The sequence below is a fragment of the Phoca vitulina genome, unplaced genomic scaffold (genome assembly GCF_004348235.1).
Source record: "Phoca vitulina isolate PV1807 unplaced genomic scaffold, GSC_HSeal_1.0 scaffold302, whole genome shotgun sequence".
NCBI lineage: Eukaryota > Metazoa > Chordata > Mammalia > Carnivora > Phocidae > Phoca > Phoca vitulina.
Window position 1 is genome coordinate 29,886 of NW_022589989.1, and position 8,473 is coordinate 38,358.

General features: G+C 40.4%; 1 pseudogene; it reads left to right on the forward strand.

The window, feature by feature from the left end:
• Positions 1-521: 521 nt before the first annotated feature.
• Positions 522-1,377, forward strand: LOC116629148 (annotated as a pseudogene).
• Positions 1,378-8,473: the final 7,096 nt, after the last annotated feature.

Below are 8,473 nucleotides of genomic sequence, written 5' to 3' on the forward strand. Positions count from 1 at the left end.
AATACAACATACCAACATTTGTAGAATACAACTGTAGTAGTGCTTAGAGGGAAACTTATAGTGATATATGCTTATATTAGAAAAAGGGGAAGGTCTAAAATCAATGGCCTGAAGAAGACAGGGGGAACAAAAAAGGCAAAGAAAACCCAAAGGAAGTAGTATGAAGGAAATTATAAAAATAAAAGTGCAGAGGTCGGACGAATGAAAACAGAAAAGAAAGAAAATTAACAAAGCAAAAGTTGGCTCTTTGAAAAGATTGAAATTACTAAACCATTAGCTACTCTGATCATGCAAAAAAGGGGAGATAACACTAATTCTCCATATCAGAAGTGAAAGAGGAGTTATCACTACAGATCCTATGGACATGAGGAGGGTAAGACAGTATTCTGAACAAGTTTAAATGATGAGGCCCCACCTTTCCACTCTGGTTGCTGCTCATTTCCCTGCCTGCCACCAATCCTCGAGGATCATCCATCCTTTGGTGCAGACAAAAAAGGAAGTAGCAGTTGGTCAGGAGAGGCATGGCATTGAAACAGATTTCCAGCAACAAGTGCTTTGGAGGATTGTAGAAAGTTTTTGAACATGACAGTGTCAAACGGAACTGCAAAATGAAATTTGCTACCTACTTACCACCAGAGGTAGAAACTGGAAAATGTCCTTCACTGCACGGTTGTCTGGTTTAACTTGCACTGAACAAAATTTTATATCAAAGTATGGTTATCATCAAGTGGCCTCTGAACATGGCCTTGTCGTCATTGCTGCAGATGCTAGCCCTCGTGGCTGCAATATTAAAGGAGAAGATGAGAGCTGGAACTTTGACACCAGTGCCAGGTTTTAAGTGGATGCCACTGAAGATCCTTGGAAAACTAACTACAGAATGTACTCTTATGTAACTGCGGAATTTCCCCAACTCATAAATGCCAATTCTGCAACAGACCCCCCAAAGGAGGTCTATTTTTGGCCACTCTAGGGGAGGCCACGGAACTCTGATTTGTGCTTTGAAGAATCCTGGAAAGTCCAAAATCTGTGTCAGTATTTGCTCCAATTTGCAACCCAGTGCTCTGTTCTTGGGGCAAAAAAAAAAAAAGGTTTTAGTGGATATTTGGGAACAGATCAAAGTAAATGGAAGGCTGATGATGCTACCCAACTTGTGAAGTCCTATCCAGGGGCTCAGCTGGACATACTAATTAATTAAGGAAAAGATGACCAGTTGCCTACAGATGGACAATTACCTGATAACTTCATATAGCTGCCGGTACAGAAAAGAAAGTCCCTATTGTTTTTGGATTACAAGAGGGTTATGATCATAGCTACTACTTCATTGCAGCCTTTATTACTGAGCACATCAGACATCATGCAAAATACCTGAATGCGTGAAAAACTTCAGATAAGAGAATTTCTTCAGGATTATAAAATTGTAATAAATAGAACTGCAGGGTGAAAGGATTTCAAGACATTGGATTTCATAGTGCTAAAATGCATCATTCCATAGTTGCATCACTTTCTGAATAAATATATAAAACCTGAAAAAAGAGAGACTATTATGAACAACTTTAAGGTGACAGATTCAACAGCGTGGATGAAATGAACACATTTTTTGAAAAATACACCTTATAACTACTGACACAGAATCTAGCAGGAAAATTGGTAAAAACTTCTGCTAATCAAAAGATACATTAAGACAATGAATATGCAAGCCACAGACTGGGAGGAAATATTTATAAATCCATTTTCTGACAGAGCACTTGGTTTGAGGGTATGTGAAGATTTTTTATAACCTGACAATAAAGAGATAAAACAACAATGGCAACAACAACAAAAACCACCCTCTAGAAGAAGAAAAGATTTCAGGAAACACTTTGCAAGGATGATACACAAATGGGAAAAAGTGCTCAACATCATTATTCATCAAGGAAATACAAATTAAACCTCAATGAGATACCACTACACACCCACCAAATGGTTGTTTGGAAAGATTAAACAATAATGTTGGCAAGAATGTGGAGCAACTGAAATTCTCCCATATTGCTGGTGGGAATATAAAGTACAATCACTTTAGAAAGTTTCTGGAATTTCCTTATAAAAGTAAACATACACTTACCCTATAAATCCAGTCACTTCACTGTTAGGTATTTACTCAATGAAAATGTATATTAAAAAAAAACAAGACTTGTAGAAGAACATAATAGCTTTATTCATAAAGCCAAAAACTGGACACAGTCCTCATGTCCATAAACATGAGAATGCATAAGCAAAGTATTGTAATCCATCTGTGGAATACTACTCAGCAGTACAAGAACTATTGATATGTACAGCAATAGGGTTGAATATCAAAAACATTTTGCTGAAATGAGGAGTCATTACTATATGGTTTAATTTACATGGAATTCTAAAATTTGGCCAACCCAATATATGCTTGAAAAAAATCTAAAAGTGGGTGGGGATTTACTGAGAGAAAACATGAGGGGATTTTTGGGGGTTACAGTAATGTTCTTTGTTTGAAGAGTTTTGGGTTATACATATGTATTTGTCAAAACTCAACAAACACAAGCTTAAGATTTGTGATTTCATTGTATGTAACCTTTTTATCAAAAACTGTACTGAACTCTAGTTAATGCATGCTGAGGTACTTAGGAGATGTATATTGATGTCTACTATTCACTTTGAAATGCATAAAAACTAAGATGGAGTAATGAATGCATAGAGAGATGGGTAGATATGTGAGAAAGATAGGTGGTGGGTCTACAGGGGTTTGCTGTAAATTTTTTTCAACTTTTGCTGAATGTCTGAAAATCTTCATAAGAAAATATTGGCAAAAAAATCTCTTCACCCCTCCCCGTCTTTGTGACAGCCTCAAGAAATCTGTAGTGGGAAGGGGGAGGAAGGGAGTGTGTTTGGTGTGTGTTTGTCCAGTCATATACCTTCTTAGTAGTGACTTATGGCCCTTGCAGGGTTGACTAAGAGGAAGGGAGAGAGGAGAAACATGGAGTCTTATTGAATAGGTCAATTGCATCTGGTATCCCTTTCTGGGTGCAGGTGCACAGTTGCCAGCCCTTTCTCAAGGGACCTATCTATGGGTTCTGCAGAGATTTCCCTAGTAGAAATCTCTGGCTATAGTTCCTGTAATACCTTAGGTAATACCTTTTCTGGATGGCCACTTACAGTGCCCCTAACCACCTACCTCTGATGGCATGGTGCAGCCTCTTCCTGCTGAGATTGACTTATCCCTGGTAGGAAGCTTTTGGGGGCAGTCTTTTTTAAGATCTATGGCTGGTTCCCTATTGTGGAGTCTATATCAGGTGTTTGGAAAACACACATACACACACACACACACACACACACACACACACCCCTCTGTGCAACCTAACTTGAAGTATGGGCCACTCCCAATTTAGTTCTTTCTTCTTTCTGCCCCCTTCTTCCAGTCCAACCCTCTTGCCTTTGAACTTTACTCAGATGTGGCAAGATGGTGGAGGAGTAGGAGACCTGGATTTCCTCTCCTCTCAGGAATTCAGCTGGATAGGGATCAAACCATTCTGAACACCTACAAACTCAACAGGAAATCGAAGAAAAGAATAGCAACAACTCTCTGAACAGAAAAGCGACCACTTTCTGGAAGGTAGGGCGTGCGGAGAAGTGAATCCGAGGCGATATTCGGGAGGATAGACGGCGGGGGCGGGGCCTCCGTCGGCCGCTTCTGGCAAGTGATAGAGCCACGGAGCACAAAGTCGGAACTTTTAGAAGTCTGCTCCGCTGAGGGACGTCACTCTGGTGGCGAAGTGGGGGGTGGAACCCTCGCGGGACAGTGTGGTCTCAGGACCCTCGGGGTCACAGAAAGACCGGGGGTGCCTGAGTGCGGCAGAGCTCCCAAGTATCGGAGCAGGGAAGCCGGCTGCAGAGACGGAGCCCAGGCGCGGGCTCTCAGCTCGGGGTTGCCATAAACCGTGATCCGCGGCACAGTTGGGCCACTGCTCCTCCAGCAGGGACCCAACAAGCGGCAGATCCGGGGAGACTCCCCTTCCTCCCCCGGGAGGAGAGGTGCGGGAGTGCACTGCGGGGATCTGCTGGGTTTGGAGACTCCACACAGGGGCGGGTGTCAGAGATAGAAACGCGTGGTCACAGGCCGGGTGAGCACGGAGTGCGGCCGGAGACCAGGGAGATGGGAGTGACTGACTGCTTTTCTCTGGGGGCGCACTGAGGAGCGGGGCCCGAGTTCTCCGCTCCTCCGGGGCGGAGGTTGGGAGGCCGCCATTTTCACTCTCGGCCTTCAAAGCTGTATGGAAAGCTTGCAGGGAACAAAAGCTCCTGAGAGCAAACCCGAGCAGATTACTTAGTCTGGACCGGGCAAGGGTGGGGCAATTCCGCCTCCGGCAAAGACGTTTGGGAACCACGGCAACAGGCCCCTCCCCCAGAAGATCAGCGAGAACAGCCAGCCAAGACCAAGTTTACCGATCAATGAGAACGGCAGAACTCCAGCGCTAGGGGAATACTGCACATAGAATTCCTGGCTTTTTTACCATGATTCTTTAGTCTTTCAAAGTTAATTTTTTTTTGAATTTTTCTTTTTCCCTTTTTCAACCAACATCTTATCAATCCCTTTTTTAAGAAACATTTTTATTTTTCATTTTTAGAGTCATATTCTATCCCTTCCTAGTAGTTACCCGTATTTTTGGCATATATATATATAAGTTGTTCTCTCTTTAAAATTTTGAGATTGTTTCTTCTAACAGATCAAAATATACCCTAAATCTCTAGTGTATGTTTTTTTTCTACCCCTGCCTGATCACATTCTCTCCCTTTTCTTTTCTTTTTTTTTTAAATCCTCTTCTTTCTTTTTTCAAACAACTTATCAATTCCTTTTATAAAATTTTTTATAATTTCCATCTTTACAGTCATATTCCATCCCTTCATCATATCAACCCTTATTTTTGTACATATATAAGTTTTTCTTTCTTTAAAATTTTGGGAGGGACTTTCTTCTAACAGACCAAAATACACCCAAAATCTAGTGTGTGGCACTGATCAATATACCAGCCTGATCATATTTGATCACATTCTGTTTTTTTTGTTGTTGTTCTGTTTTTGTTTGTTTTTATCTTCATCTTTATCTTTTTTTTTTTTCTTTTTCTTTTTTCTCTCTTTCCCTTTCTTTTTCCCCCGGCTTCAGGTCTTTTCTGATTTGTTTAGAGTATATTTTCTGGGAACGTTGTTACCCTGTTAGCATTTTCTTCTCTCATTCATCTGTTCTCCTCTGGACAAAATGACAAGACGGAAAAAATCACCTCAACAAAAAGAACAAAAGGTAGTACCGACTGCCATGGACCTACTCAATACGGACATTAGTACAATGTCAGATCTAGAGTTCAGAATCATCACTTTAAAGATACTAGCTGGGCTTGAAAAAAGCATGGAAGTTATTAGAGAAACCCTTTCTGGAGAAGTAAAAGAACTAAAATCTAACCAAGTCGAAATCAAAAAGGCTATTAATGAGGTGCAATCAAATATGGGGGCGCTAACTGCTAGGATAAATGAGGCAGAAGAGAGAATCAGTGAGATAGAAGACCAAATGATGGAAAATAAAGAAGCTGAGAAAAAGAGAGATAAACAACTACTGGATCACGAGGGCAGAATTCGAGAGATAAGCGATACCATAAGACGAAACAACATTAGAATAATTGGGATCCCAGGAGAAGAAGAAAGAGAGAGAGGGGCAGAAGGTATAATGGAGCAAATTATAGCAGAGAACTTCCCTAATTTGGGGAAGGAAACAGGCATCAAAATCCAGGAAGCACAGAGAACCCCTCTCAAAATCAATAAAAATAGGTCAACACCCCGACATCTAATAGTAAAACTTACGAGTCTCAGAGACAAAGAGAAAATCCTGAAAGCAGCTCGGGAGAAGAGATATGTAACCTACAATGGTAGAAACATTAGATTGGCAACAGACCTATCCACAGAGACCTGGCAGGCCAGAAAGGACTGGCAGGACATATTCAGAGCACTAAAGGAGAAAAATATGCAGCCAAAAATACTATATCCAGCTAGCTGTCATTGAAAATTGAAGGAGAGATCAAAAGCTTCCAGGACAAACAAAAACTAAAGGAATTTGCAAACACGAAACCAGCCCTCCAAGAAATCTTGAAAGGGGTCCTCTAAGCAAAGAGAGAGCCTAAAAGCAACATAGACCAGAAAGGAACACAGACAATATACAGTAACAGTCACCTTACAGGCAATACAATGGCACTAAATTCCTATCTTTCAGTGTTACCCTGAATGTAAATGGGCTCAATGCCCCAATCAAAAGACACAGGCTATCAGATTGGATTAAAAAACAAGACCCATTGATATGCTGTCTGCAAGAGACTCATTTTAGACCCAAAGACACCCCCAGATTGAAAGTGAGGGGGTGGAAAACCATTTACCATGCTAATGGACACCAAAAGAAAGCTGGGGTGGCAATCCTTATATCAGACAAATTAGATTTTAAACCAAAGACTGTAATAAGAGATGAGGAAGGACACTATATCCTACTTAAAGGGTCTATCCAATAAGAAGATCTAACAATTGTAAATATCTATGCCCCTAACATGGGAGCAGCCAATTATATAAGGCAATTAATAACATAGGCAAAGAAACACATCAACAACAATACAATAATAGTGGGGGACTTTAACACCCCCCTCACTGAAATGGACAGATCGTCTAAGCAAAAGATCAACAAGGAAATAAAGACTTTAAATGACACACTGGACCAAATGGACTTCACAGACATATTCAGAACATTCCATCCCAAAGCAACAGAATACACATTCTTCTTTAGTGCCCATGGAACATTCTCCAGAATCGATCACATCCTAGGTCATAAATCAGGTCTCAACCTGTACCAAAAGATTGGGATCATTCCCTGCCTATTTTCAGACCACAATGCTTTGAAACTAGAACTCAATCACAAGAGGAAAGTCGGAAAGAACTCAAATACATGGAGGCTAAAGAGCATCCTACTGAAGAATGAATGGGTCAACCAGGAAATTAAAGAAGAATTAAAAAAATTCATGGAAACCAATGAAAATGAAAACACAACTATTCAAAATCTTTGGGATGCAGCAAAGGCAGGCCTAAGAGGAAAGTATATAGCAACACAAGCCTTTCTCAAGAAACAAGAAAGGTCTCAAGTACACAACCTAACCCTACACCTAAAGGAGCTGGAGAAAGAACAGCAAATAAAGCCTAAACCCAGCAGAAGAAGAGAAATAATCAAGATCAGAGCAGAAATCAATGAAATAGAAACCATAAGAACAGTAGAACAGATCAATGAAACTAGGAGCTGGTTCTTTGAAAGAATTAACAAGATTGATAAACCCCTGGCCAGACTTATCAAAAAGAAAAGAGAAATGACCCAAATCAACAAAATCATGAGTGAAAGAGGAGAGATCACAACCAACACCAAAGAAATACAAACAATTATAAGAACATATTATGAGCAACTCTATGCCAGCAAATTAGATAACCGGGAAGAAATGGATGCATTCCTGGAGATGTATCAACTACCAAAACTGAACCAGGAAGAAATAGAAAACCTGAACAGACCTATAACCACTAAGGAAATTGAAGCAGTCATCAAAAATCTCCCAAAACACAAAAGCCCAGGGCCAGATGGCTTCCCAGGGGAATTCTACTGAACATTTAAAGAAGAATTAATACCTATTCTTCTGAAACTGTTTGAAAAATAGAACTGGAAGGAAAACTTCCAAACTCGTTTTATGAGGCCACCATTACCTTGATCCCAAAACCAGACAAAGACCCCATCAAAAAGGAGAACTACAGACCAATATCCCTGATGAACATGGATGCAAAAATTCTCACCAAAATATTAGCTAATAGGATCCAACCGTACATTAAAAGGATTATTCACTACGACCAAGTCGGATTTATCCCTGGGCTGCAAGGTTGGTTCAACATCCACAAATCAATCAACGTGATACAATTCATTAACAAAAGAAAGAACAAGAACCATATGATCCTCTCAATAGATGCAGAAAAAGCATTTGACAAAGTACAGCATCCTTTCTTGATCAAAACTCTTCAGAATATAAGGATAGAGGGTACATACCTCAATATCATAAAAGCCATCTATGAAAAACCTACAGCGAATATCATTCTCAATGGGGAAAAACTGAGAGCTTTCCCCCTAAGGTCAGGAATGCAGCAGGGATGTCCACTATCACCACTGCTATTCAACATAGTATTAGAAGTCCTAGCCACAGCAATCAGACAACAAAAAGAAATCAAAGGCATCCAAATCGGCAAAGAAGAAGTCAAACTCTCACTCTTTGCAGATGATATGATACTTTATGTGGAAAACCCCGAAGACTCCACCCCAAAACTGCTAGAACTCATACAGGAATTCAGTCAAGTGGCAGGATATAAAATCAATGCACAGAAGTCAGTGGCATTCCTATACACCAACAACAAG